Raw genomic sequence first — 13,604 nt, 5'->3', positions numbered from 1 at the left:
AGGTGTCATCCTCACAGCTTTATATACTGCCCTTTCTGGAGTGGCCTGCGAGTATTCTAACCCAGTCACACACGGCCTGGCCTCTTAGGCCTTCCAAAATGTGAGGGGAAGCCTCTGTGGCCCTATAACTCGTCATTCACTTTGCATGCTTGTTCTGTTGACCTGCTCTGTGGCCAGTGAGGCTAAGTCCCTAAGGATGGAAGGATATTAGAAAAGATGTGAGAGGGGATAACCAGAGGACTCCTGGCCTTTGAGCTCAAGAGTAGTATAAACAGAGCACTTTTCATTTTTAGTATCAAGGCAAGCAAACCATGAGGTGATGTTTACAGTTAGCTTAAGCATATATGAGTACAGTGAAGGAATTGTCTTAGTCACTCCCTGCTCTATTGCTGTGAAGAGACACTGTGACCAAGATAATTGCTATGAAAGAAAGCATTTAATGGAGGGACTGCTTACAATTTCAGAGGTTTAGTCCTTTATCATCACGGTGGAATGCAGGCAGGTGCTGGAGCAGTAGCTGAGAGCCACATGCTGATCTGTAGACAGAGAGGGAGACCCTGGGCTTGGCATGGGCTGCTGAAACCTCAAAGCCCATTCCCAGTGACACACTTCCTCCAACAAGGCCACCCATTCTAATCCTTCTAATCCTTTCAAAGACGGCCATACCCTGGTGACTAAGAATTCAAATAAATGAACCTATGGGGACCACTCTTATGCAAATCACCACAGAATACACCCAGAGTTATGTCTTATCATCCTTGGTCATGTGAAAGGAGCCAAGAATAGTCCTCCCAGGCCTTTGCCTTTCCCACAGAGATTATGTGGACATACCAGGGCATTCCTTTCATGTCATTGCTTATGATAAGTGTATCCACTTATCATAGTTCTGCAATTCCCACCTTGTGGGAAGAACATTCTACACTCTGCCCTGATCCATAGTTTACTGTAAGTTCAAAGTTCACAGCTTTTTTTTCTTTTCTTTCTTTTTTTTAAATTTTTTCATTTGGTTTTTCAAGACAAGGTTTCTCCTTGTAACTTTGGCAATCCTAGAACTTGCTCTGTAAACCAGGCTGACCAAGAACTCACAGAGATCTTCCTGCCTCTGCCTCCTGAGTAGTGACTGAGATTAGAGGCATGCTATCACTGCCCAGCTAGCCCACAGCTTTCTTACACAGGGTCTGACAATGCTAACCCAGCATGGTGTGGGTGACACTGTGATCTGCCAACCGCTTAACTAGCAGTTGACTCCCTGTGGACCATGGCCACATTGGTCTCTGAGTACCTGAAGAGTGAATATGGTTAAAGAAATGCAGGGGAAAACGCTTCCTAGACAACCTTGTACAACCAAGGTGCCCCCGAAAGGCTTTCTTCTTGAGCAAACCTCTTGCCTTAGTTTATTCTTTCATGTCTTTTAGCTTGCAATGGGTGGGTGGAGCCTGGCAAGTATCTAAAATGCCCTTAGAGCATCTTCTCTATTGTCTGAATGCAAAGTCCAAGGCTTCCTTGTTTTTTTTGTTTGTTTGTTTGTTTTTTTTTTTGGGGGGGGGGTTGTTCGATTAGTTGGTTTAGGGTTTTCAGACGGTTTTTTTTTGGGGGGGGTGCACTTTCTTTTTCTTTTTCTTCTTTCCTTTCTTTCTTTTTTGTTTTCTTGGAGACAGAGTCTCACTCTGTAGTTCTGGATGCTACAGAACTTTCTCTGTAGATTAGGCTAGCTTCAAAGTTTCTATAGTCCCCCTGCCTCTGCCTCTGCCTCTTGAGTTCTGGTATCACGAGCATGCACAAGCAAGTCCATCTTCGCTTTGTTTTCATTGTACTAATCCCATCAGGAATCACTTCTATCTTAGCCCCAGTTCACAGAAGCCTTCCTGTCCAAACTGCAAGTTTTAACAGGCTTTACGTTCCACCTTTTACTCCAAATTCTACTATAAACTTTGCTAAAACCTACTAGCAACACCCACACCAAAACCTAAATCCTGGGTTCCCTTGAAATGCTCTTATCCAGGTTAATTAGTGGGTCATCATTAAACCTAGCATCCCACAAAGCCTTTGGGGCCTAGACATGTTCTTTGCCACAGTATAACAACTGGTGGTTAGTCTAATTATCAATAGTCTTTGTGCCCATACCACACCTCACAGCGGTCTTCACATTCTTTATTCATGGAAGAGCTATTTCACCTCATGATGGAGAGGGAACAGAGAGAATGGGGGACCAGTGTCTAGGCTCCTTCCAAGACACATCGGAATGACCCAATTCCTTCAGCTAGCCCTCATCATCTGTTCCCTCCATCTCCCACAACAGCATTGCTCTGAGCCTAGGAGGACATTTCATACTTGCAACGTGGCAGAAATACTACAGACAAGGTAATTTTCATAATTTAATTTTTGAAATGTTCCCTGATGATTTTTAAGTGATTCTGTCTCCTACAACTTTGCTGAAGTCGTTAAAAACACCTATCTGTAGGTTCTTTAGAACTTTCTGAATCATGGAATATTGCCTATAAATAAAGACATCCTACTTCCAGATGAGATGCCTTCTTCCTTTCATGCTTGGCTAGAATCCCTGGCACACAATAGCAGTTCATGAGAACAAATGACTTCGTATGATGCCTGAACTTGGAAGCTTTGTGTATTTTACCATCAAAAATGGCACCTGCTTTGGGCTTTTATAGATGATTTTAAAAAATAAAAAATAAAACTGAGGGGGTGCCTTCCGCTTTCTAGTTTGATGTACTTGTTTGTCAATGTTCATTTGTTTTTACATCACAAATGGACATTAGCTGATTTTGAAATATAATGTGATACTCATGGTTTTGTTTTATCCCACTGCAGTTTTCCTTTAAAAGAATTGTCACGGTCATGGTGTCTCTTTACAACAATAAAAACCCCAACGAAGACATCCACTGATATGTGCATTGGTTTTTAAAGTCTGTTGAGAGGCTGCACCATTCCTGGAGGCTCTGGAGTATCAGGTGAATGTGTGGAATGAATTGAGCAATTTCACCATTTTGTGCCCCAAAGTCATTTAATATATTGTGCTCAGACTGAGGATGTACCTGATCTTAAATCAATAACAACAGATATTACACTTGATCTTAGCCAAGGGGCTGAGATGTGATTGGAACTAATTTCAAATTAAGCTGCATGTATATTAGGTGATAAACTTGGTTTGGTCAAATATACTTGTATGTGTTGTTGAATTCTGTTTTCCAGTCACATCTAAATTCTTTGGGAATTTTGAGTTAGAGAGTTGTGAAGACACAATGTTATTATATATATGGTATATGGTGTACATATGTGATATATATGTATATATAAATGTGTATGTATATGTATGTGTGTGTGTGTGTAAGAGAGAGAGAGAGAGAAAGAGAGAGAGAGAGAGAGAGAGAGAGAGAGAGAGAGAGAGAGAGATCTTCGCTAAAGCAAACAATGAAAACTCTGAACTTCTACCTTTCTGTCTTGGTGCTGACTTTAAAAAGCAATGCTATGACCTACCCTTTTCTGATAGCAGGTTATAAAACCCTCCCCATTCCAAAGGAGAAGCAACCTAGACAGCACAAAATTGAGGCAAGTAACCATTTCTCTTCTTTGATTCAGTTATTTAAGACAGGTCAAGAATGCTGAAGAAGACAGGATTTTCTGGGTTCCTTCACCCAAGCTGTTGATGTTGGGTTATACAATGATTCCTATGCAATGAAGTCTTCATAGAAGCCCTAAAAGAAAGAACAGGGCTTGGTAGGTTTCAAGATAGCTAAATCCATGAAGGTTCTAGAAAGGTGAGACTCTCAGAGAACACGGAGATGCTCAGTCCCCATTCCCCCATTCACTCCACCTGCATCCTTTGTAGGATTTAAAAAAAAAATCAATAAATTGGGGCTAGAGAGACAGCTCACTAGTTAAGAACACATAATGCTCTAGCAGAGGACCTAAGTTTAGTTCCGAATACTCATGTTGTTTAGCTCACAATTGCATATAACTCCAGCTCTAGGAGTATACTGGGTAGTTTTATGACAACTTGACACAAGCTAGAGTCATCGGAGAGGAGGGAGCCTCAGTTGAGAAAATGCCTCCATAAGATCGGGCTGTAGGCAAGCCTATAGGGAATTTTCTTACTTAGTGGTTGATGAGGGAGAACCCAGACCATTGTGGGTGGTGCTATCCCTGGATTGCTAGTCCTGGGTTCTATAAGAAAGCAGGCTGAGCAAGCTATGAGAAGCAAGCCAGGAAGCAGCACCCCTATATGGCCTCTGCATCAGCTCCTGCCTCCAGGTTCCTGCCCTGTTTGAGATCCTGTCCTGACTTCCTGTGATGATGAACTGTGGTGTGAGAATACAAGCTGAATAAAACCTTTCCTCCCCAAATTGAGCTGGTCAGGATGTTTCATCACAGTAACAGAATCCTAATTAAAAAAAAGGGAGATCCTACACCTCTGGCCATGGACACCCACACACATGTGCATAAACACACACACACACACACACACACACACACACACACACTAAAATAATAATAGTAAATGAAAAAAAATTGTTTGTTTGTTTTTTTCGAGACAGAGTTTCTCTGTGTAGTTTTGGTGCCTTTCCTGGATCTCACTCTGTAGACCAGGCTGGCCTCAAACTCACAGAGATCCGCCTGCCTCTGCCTCCCGAGTGCTGGGATTAAAGGCGTGTGCCACCTCCACCAAGCTGAAAATATTTTTGAAAGGAAAGCAATCTCTGTGTGTTTTCCTAAACATGGGAGGCATCAATAAATTAGTTGAACTCAGAGTACTAGTGAAACTGAGTGTGACAGATTCTCAATCTCCATCATTATAAAGCCAAAACAAGTATGGCTAAGGAATAAAAAGCAGAGAAAGCTATGCCACTTGCAGCAATAATGAGAGTATGAAAGTCATTTCTAAAGCAACATCTTTCCTTGAACTAAGGAACCATGGGAGTATTAATCATGTAGCCTATTCATATTCATGGAGAGGAGCGATTTACTACTGGGTACCCTTATGAGCATGCTCAGTTTAAGGTCTAATTTAAGAAGGAGAGATAAACATACTTATGGGCACATTTAACTCAACGTCATGGAATATGTGGTTTGACTCTATAAAAGTTTTCTATGAATATGTGCATATAGAAAAGTAACTTAAATAGTTATCATATGATAGGGAGGCAATGCCCAACTAGACACCGTATGCTATGAAATACAAACCACCAGTACCAGAAATGGGTTACATCTTGTTGAGTCAAAGGGATCCCATGGAAACCGCCAAACATCACAGGCTATTGTCAATGATACTGGTTACCCTTTACACCCTGATGGTAAGACCCCATTGCTGTGACTTAAGTCATTATGGAGAAATTGGGCTGGTGCTCAACCAGAGGCTTCACCCCTGCTAACTAGCCTTCATAGTGCTTGAAAGTATTATACATGCTAACAGAGAAGAAAAGTTATCATCAGTCTTACCTAGCTACATGCCATTCAAACGACAGAAGCGACCTACCTGTAAGGTATACCCACTGATGAAATAGTGGCACAAACATTATGGGAGTAACCAATCACTTTTAAAAAACTGGATTTACAACTGGCTCCATGAAATGGAACCCATATCCAACACTGTTAATGAGGTCAAGAACTGAGAGTAGGTCATGAGTCCTAGGAGAAAACCCATTATTTTGCTAAGTGAACATAGCAATAAAATGCTCCTAATGACATATTGCTAAACCCATAGATCAGCACCGTGCTCAGCTCTCATCAGAGAAGCTTTTCCATGCAGTAGATGGTGATTAACACAGAGGCCCACAGCTAACAATGTGCAGGGAGTGAGAAACTTTGAAGTCCTCAGCCCTAAATGAGACGTCTTCATCACAGCCCTCCTCTCAAGGCTCAGAGAAGTATGCAGAAGAAGTTATGGAAAGATTGTAAGTACCAGAGGCGACAGAAGACTCCAAGGAAACAGGGTCCGTCTTCCAGACTCAGCAGGGCTAATGCACATATGAATTCATAGAGGTGATGGTGACGTGCATACAACCTGTACAAGTTCAAGCCAGACAAATTTCCAGCACAGAGAAGAGGAAGTGGGTACAGAGTCCCACCCTAACCAAATATATACTTATGATTGATGGCTGCTGGAAGTGGGGGAATTAGTTTTCTTCAATGGAGTGATACTGGGTATATCAACCATATTCCTAGGAAGGCCTCATGCTCAGGACTTAGCCAACACAAAGCAGATCCTATGGTTTTTGTATATGTGTGCCTTTTATGTTTTTTGTTTTTGTTTTTTAAGAGAGCATGAATGGGGCAGATAGGGAACGGAGGGATGATCTGGGAGAAGCTAGTAGGGAACAAATATGATCAAAATTTATTGTCTAAATTTTTTTAAAGTTTAAAATGATGGACAGGAATGCTCAGCTCATGTCATAAAATTTTAACTGTGGATAATGGAAAGGACAATTCGACAGACCATTAGTAGGGGAGTTTTCTCTCGAAGGTGCTAACGCTGGGAAGCCTAACTTATAGCTTGTGGTCAGAAGCTCAGGGAAAACTACCTGGGGCTTATGATGGCATCTGAGATGGTGGCAGTTTTGGAAACTGACTCCCAATCTGTGGGGTTTGGTGATAGCCAGGTAGAAAGTGGAGGAAGTGAGTTAAATGGGGTGATACCCAGTGGATAATCTTCAGAAACCATTGCCTGCCTCTTGGTGGGAAGAATGATCCTCGATAGTTTGAGATCATGAGAATCTGTTGATCTCAGTGGAATGGGAAGAACGGAGAAATATAGTCTGTAGGTTTGTTTGTTTGTTGTTGTTTTCCAAAACAGCAGTTTGGAAGAAAATGAGGTTGTAATAGTTTGTCTTAGTTTGGATTTCTATTCCTGTGACGAAAACACCATGACTAAAGCAGCTTGAGGAGGAAAAGGTTTATTTGGCTTACACTTCCATTTTGCTGTTCATCATAGAAGGAAATAAGGACAGAAACTCTGGCAGGAACCTGGAGGCAGAAGTTGATGTAGAGTCCATGGAGGAGTGCTGCTTACTGGCTTGCTCCTCATGGTTTGCTCAGCCTGCTTTCTTATAGAACCTTGGACCACCAGTTTAGGAATAGCACCACTCACAGTGGGCTTCCCCATCAATCACTAATTATGAAAATGCCTTACAGCCCAATCTAATGAAGGCATGTTCACAATGAAGTTGCCTTCCTTTCAGACAACTCTAGCTTGTGCCAAGTTGGCATAAATTAGCCAGCATATAGTTTTAATGTTTGGTAGATATTATTAGTGAAGCTACCTGCCCAGGTCTTTTCTTTGGAGAAAAATTAAAAATCATTAAATTAATCTATTTGTTACCAGTTCTTATCCCCAAACTGGGTCCTTTTCCCTCTCTCAGAGTGATGGAAGCAATATAATCAGCACCAATGGAACATTTTAGAAGACTTTTATTCTTGGTCTAAAGTCGGAGAAATGAGAGACAAAGTCACAAGTCAATTTCCAAACCTTCCAGAATCCAGTTATAAATGGGGTGGGGGCATGTAGTTATGGAGCTTGGAACTAAGGGACAGACACGATAAAGGATGTCACAGTATTTCTCAAATGCTATCAACACTGATTATTCTTATCAATATTTAGTACATGGACCCTTCAGTATACTAGGGAAGCGTTCCAGGGTTCTCCTTGCATATCAAATGCTTAAGCATGCTAACTTGTATAAGCTTTATGTAAAACACTTAGTGCTTGCATATAACCTGCCTGCCCCCTCCCACTTGCTTGACATCACCTCTAGATTACCCACACCTGGTTGTATGTACCTGCTCTATAAACAGCTGTTATACTGCATTGTTCAGACAGTAATGATGAGAAATGAGCATCCTCACTATACTCGATTTTCTTACAGGCTTCACTGTTGAACCCTTGGGTGCAAACCATGAGACTAGGGAGGAGACCTAACCTACATTTTCTAGAACAAATGTTTCTCCAGATGCCCTATGTCCTTAGGAAAATTCCTGAAGATTCTAAGTGGCTGTTTTTGTTTTTTCTTTGAAGACAGGCTTTCCTTGTCACCCTAATGTGCTGGCAAGAATTTCCGCTGCCATCTGGGACGTCCAGCTCAGCTGTTCGTGGGAAGGGCACAAGCACTGTCAGTTCCTAGGGCATCACACAGTCTGGGAACATAGAGAGGCACAAATGTATGCCTGTACCCATGTATTCACAGCAGCCTGTGTGCAGTTTCGTTTCATCCTGTGATTCCTCAGTCACTGAGCATAAGACAAATCCAAGCAATTTGTTCTGTTCCACTTCACAAAACCAGTTGGTAAACTTTTTTCATGGGTAATGAGTCTATGGGGTGAGTTCAGTTTTTCAGTCTCACTTCAGCAAAGCTCTCAGAGAAATGGTATAAACTTAGGACGTCTTCCTTTAAAAAAAAGTTAGTTTTCACAGATCAAATAAATGTTTCCCATTTTCAGAACTACAGTATCTTTGACTGTGAAAACAGGATTCAAACATGCTTAACTCACCTTAAAATTTGAATTTAGGAAAGTAATTTTACAATAAACTGCTGGAGACAGTCTTCTGATGAATGTTGGCAATCTTAAGCTGTGAGAACTATCTCTAAAAGCTTTTGGAGTCCCTTAGACATAAGGAGGTAAACTGCCTGGACTTTCTGTGAACTGTGCTAACCCAGGACAAATTCCTTAGACCAGTGGCCCCCTCCTCTGCTCTTCCATTATCCACATGAGCACACAGCAGTTTCACAGCTTTGGAAATCATTCACATTTTCCCTATACTTGTGTGTTCCTTGCACTCATTCACATAACTCTCTTTTTCTAATTTATCCTAAAGTGTTTCAGTCCAGTGTTAGAGCACTTACTTAGCAGGTATGAGGACCGAGGTTCAATCCTTGGCACCAACATAGAGTGTATTTTTTAATGCACTTTCTAAACAAAAACTTTTGTGTCAATAGTGTAAATAGCTAATTGGCCAATATACAGGAAACAAAAACTTGTTGAAAATTCTAGTTAGAGTCTGTGAAAGCTTTTGCAGTAGGGGCCTATTTCCTATGCAGTAACAGAGAACAATAGAAGGGACTAAGAGTCAGTGTCCTTGATTTCCATTTACAGTCATAAGAACATACAGCATCTCATCGAATAATCCTAATAACTATATGACATAGACTGTAGTAGACTTATTTTAAGGTGTGTTTTACTTTTGTTTATATTGTATTTATTTAACTCTGTGAAGCTGTGTTACTGTGTCTGTGTAAAACACCTGATGGTCAAATAAAGAACTGAATGGCCAACAGCAAGGCAGGAGAAAGGATGGGCGGGGCTGGCAGGCAGAGAGAATATATAAGGAGATCTAGGAGCCAGAGAAGGAGGAGGATTTCAGGGGCACACTACACAGTGATCCACAGAGTAAGAGTAAGATTTATAGAAGTTAGAGAATGGGAAAAGCCCAGAGGCAAAAGGTAGACAGGATAATTTAAAATGAAGGAAAGCTGGCTAGACACTAAGCCAAACTAAGGCCAGGCATTAATAAGTAAGAATAAGCCTCTGTGCTCTGTGTGTGATTTATTTGGGAGGTGGTTGGCAGGCCCCCCAAAAAGAGTAAAAAAAAAAATAGACAGTTCCTTTTGTTTTTTTATACAGGGAAACTGAGGCACATCATGACGGATGGCAGAGGCAGGACTGAGATTCATCCTGGCGGCCAACTTCTTTCCAGACCCATTTCTTTCATTCACACATAGGAAACGGAGAAGCGACCACATTCAAACCTGCCCAGGTTATGCCTGGGTCTGCCATATTTTAGAAACACTGGTCTGGGGGATATGTGATGGTTAATTTTGTCCACTTGATCAGACTCAGACTCAACTAAGAGACACACCTCTGGTTGGGTCTGGGAGGCCATTTTCAGGAGGGATTAAGTGAGGGAAGGCACGCCCCACCCCCCCTCCACAGTGGGTACCTTCCGTAGGCAGCACTGATACCAAGAGGTTCCAGCAAAAAGCTGTGTTACTGTGGAGGGGCTGCTCCCTCAGACCTAAAGCTGCAGGATCTCCACAACACAGGGCAACAGCAGAATAACTAAGAGGCATTCTGGTGAGGGCCCAGCATCCATAGTGTAGCAGAAACCAGAGGCCTCGAACCAGACCGATGACACTTTGCAATGAACACTTGCAAGTAAAAATGTATGGATAAAAGGGTTTACTGCATCACACTACAGCTTCCATGATTTTTTCCTTCTCTCTCTTTTTGTTTTTTTTCTCTTAAATTTTATTTTATTTTATTTTATGGGGGGTGGGAGGTTGCAAGGGCAGAGGGCAGATTCAAAGGAACCGGGGAAATGCATGGGATGGAGATGCATGATGTGAAAGACACAAAGAATAGATAGACAGGAAAATAGCTGTACCACTTACTTGCCTGTCATGGTTTCATCCTGGGGAGTGTGTTTACCCTTCACTGACACCATAATCTGGAATCTTCTGCCTTCTGAATGTGAACCAGAGCCCAGCAGTTCTCCAGGAATCCAGCCTTCAGCACCAGAGTGGGACTGTGAACACACCCCACTTTGTGGACTAGTCAGCTACCGGGTTTTCTGTCTCTCCAGTGTGCAGACAGACATTCGGACTACCCAGACCCTACTGTATAGGTCAATCTAATAAACGCCCTTTCTAACTCATTCATTCTACTAATTTCATTCCCCCTAGAGATCGTTGATTGATACAGGCCATGTCCACATACCATTTTAGAAGGCTGCCTTCCACACTCAAAAAAGCATGCACATTCTGCCTGTAAAGAGTGATGCTTTGGGGTTGGAGATTTAGCTCAGTGGTAGAGTGCTTGCCTAGCAAGCACTAGGCCCTGGGTTCGGTCCTCAGCTCTAGCAAAAAAAGAAAAAAAAAAAAAGTGTGATGCTTTGTAACGATGTCTAGAAGGTTCTCAGAGGCTGGCAGAAAATATTCATTTGCTTTAACACCCATTTCTTAAAGCATCTGGATCTTGGAGCCCATTCGGGAGCATGTGTTAGCAATGAGGAAATCAGACCTTCCAAGGACCAGTTTGGGAAACACCCACTTAGGTTCTAAGGGATCTAGCAGACCTGAGCATGGCAAACAAGGCTCTGGCAGGCCTTGCCCTCCCCCATTCCCTCTGCGTGGCTAAAAACCTTAGATGACATTCCTAAAGCTAGCCACTAAGGTCCATTCCCTTATTTGGCCACTTCCTCTTCCTGAGGCTGATCACCAAGGTGCAACTATCAAAGTATTGAAGTCCAGCAATCAAAAGTCCCCCTTTGGCTACTATAAATAATCTGTCCAATCAAAATTAAACAGCCCATCCTGACATGGGGTTTCTCTTTTCCCCTTTTATAAACTGCCATTTGCCTGTGGGCCACCTCTGTTTCCTCCCTTTCTGGGGATGGTCCTTTGTCTCTCCTGAGCAAATCTCCCTCCCCTTCTCTCCTGTTCCTTTTCCCTTCCCTATCTTCCTCTGTCTCCTGTCTTTGTCCCTTATTCCTAGCCCTCTGTCCCTCTGAGGCAAATAAATCTTGTGCTGAGAACTTGGTTGTGGGGTGTTCTCTTCATTTCGCTCAAAACTTGCCTGTATATAAGAGCAAAAGATATTTCTTTCCTGCGTTTACAAATAGTTATATAGGGCTCTATTACCAGGTGCAGTTTCTCATGCTGTCTAACTCAGATAAAAAATTCATTTGCCTTCTAACACTTTTTTTTTTTTTTTTTTTTTTTGGTTTTTCAAGATGAGGTTTCTCTGTGTAGCTTTGCGCCTTTTCCTGGAACTCACTTGGTAGTCCAGGCTGGCCTTGAACTCACAGAGATCCAATTGGCTCTGCCTCCCCAGTGCTGGGATTAAAGGCGTGTGCCACCACTGCCCCTGGCCTCTAACACCCTTTTAAACCCCCTCCTCCACCCCAGCCCAGCCACATAAACACACACACAGCCCCTTCCCACACAGCACAATGGCGTGTTCCTTCTTGCCTACCACACTGGGTGACATCCCTGGGCCACATAAGCAGTCATGGGGTAAGGTACCCTTGGCACTGGGATTCAGCAGACCTTCTTGTCTAAGTTGCATGTGGTAGGTAGGACGGCTTCGGAGTTCTGTGAAGTAGGTACCTACTGCAGAAAGCTCTCACTGAGATCAGGGAAATGGCGCCGGAGGGACAGATAACTGTGAGGACTAATGCATTTTTCTGATCGTCACCACCGACACCGACTTTGCTGCGTGACCTGCTGAGCAAGCTTCAAGAACTCCAAGTGTCTTGATAAAAGCCAGGCGTGAGGTGCCGACATATGTTCCAACTCTGCTCGCTGGAGCAGAAGCAGGCAGGCAGCAGGAGGGCTGAGTGTCAGAACTTACCTGGGCTCAGCTGTCACGGCGAACCATTCCATTGGAGCATGCCTCTTGTCTCACACCTCAGGTGGTTTCAAATATTTCACTCTAGAGGTCGATTTGAACCAGGGTACCCAAGAGCCTCCCCTTCCTTTCCAGACAATCTCAGAGCTTTTTTCAACATTCCAGTCTGAGCAGGTCCTGTTCCTGCGTCCCAGGTCCTCTGTGTAGGGGGGCTTGGGACTTGCCTAAGTTTTCAGGCATTTTTCTTTCCCTTTTTTGTTTTTTTTTAAGTTTCAGAATGTTGTATGGCTATGAAATGACTTTTTTTTTTTTTAAGATTTACTTATTTATTATGTATACAGTATGTATGACTACAGGCCAGAAGAGGGCACCAGATCTCATTACAGATGGTTGTGAGCCACCATGAGGTTGCTGGGAATTGAACTCAGGACCTCTGGAAGAGCAGTCAGTGCTCTTAACCTCTGTGCCATCTCTCCAGCCCTCTTTCCCTATATTTTTTTTTAATCTACTTTGAAACAAATGAGCAAACAGAGGAACAATGCTTTTTGGATAGGCCCTAAGGGACCTGTAATGTCAGCCTTCTAGGGTGTTCCTAGACAGTATTTACAAGCTATGGTAGAGTTCCTGTGATGAGCCATAAAAAGGGAGACTGGGGGATGGGGACTTTCTAACCAATCACAAGCCAATGAGCCCTAATTTAGAAGCATGGGGGTTCACTGAAAAGAGTCTGATTTAATGGACAGATGATGCTCAGCCTGGGATGTGTCTGAGTGGCAGAGCACCTACCTGTTATGTGCAAGGTTATGGGTTCAGCCCCCAGTCCCCAAAGAAAGAGCCAACGCTCCAGAGGCAGAATTTTAAGAGTGACTTGGGCCAAGGTGAAGGCACCTGGCACCAAGCCTGCCCACCTGAGTTTGATCCCTGGGACCTAGATGGTAGATGGAATGAACCAACTCTCCAAAGTTCGCCTTTCATGTGCACATGTGTGCTATGGCACGCACATTCCCACACACATTCCCAAATAAATAAAGTAAATGGAATAAGAAAAAAAAAATTAAAATAGTGGCCCTTTCATTTTCTTTTTCCTTTGGGGATTTAAGCCCCAAACAGACGAAAACAGCCAGCCCCGATTTCCATAGCTCAAATTTGAGCTAAAAATAGAAAACTGTTACTCCTTTTAACTGATAACATTGAAACCAAAACCAATCCAACCCAGAAATAATCAAACTCTGGAGCTGCCATGGCTTAAA

At 42.8% G+C, this 13,604-nt stretch overlaps 1 non-coding gene across 1 annotated transcript; it reads right to left on the bottom strand.

Moving 5' to 3' along the window:
* Window positions 1–2,932: 2,932 nt before the first annotated feature.
* LOC118569224 lies at window positions 2,933–3,116 on the bottom strand. The gene has a single exon (XR_004943023.1). It is a non-coding gene; the product is annotated as a U2 spliceosomal RNA (small nuclear RNA).
* Window positions 3,117–13,604: the final 10,488 nt, after the last annotated feature.

Source organism: Onychomys torridus, chromosome 17 (assembly GCF_903995425.1).
Source record: "Onychomys torridus chromosome 17, mOncTor1.1, whole genome shotgun sequence".
NCBI lineage: Eukaryota > Metazoa > Chordata > Mammalia > Rodentia > Cricetidae > Onychomys > Onychomys torridus.
Note: the sequence above shows the minus strand (reverse complement) of the source record. Positions and strands in the feature narration are given on the sequence as shown.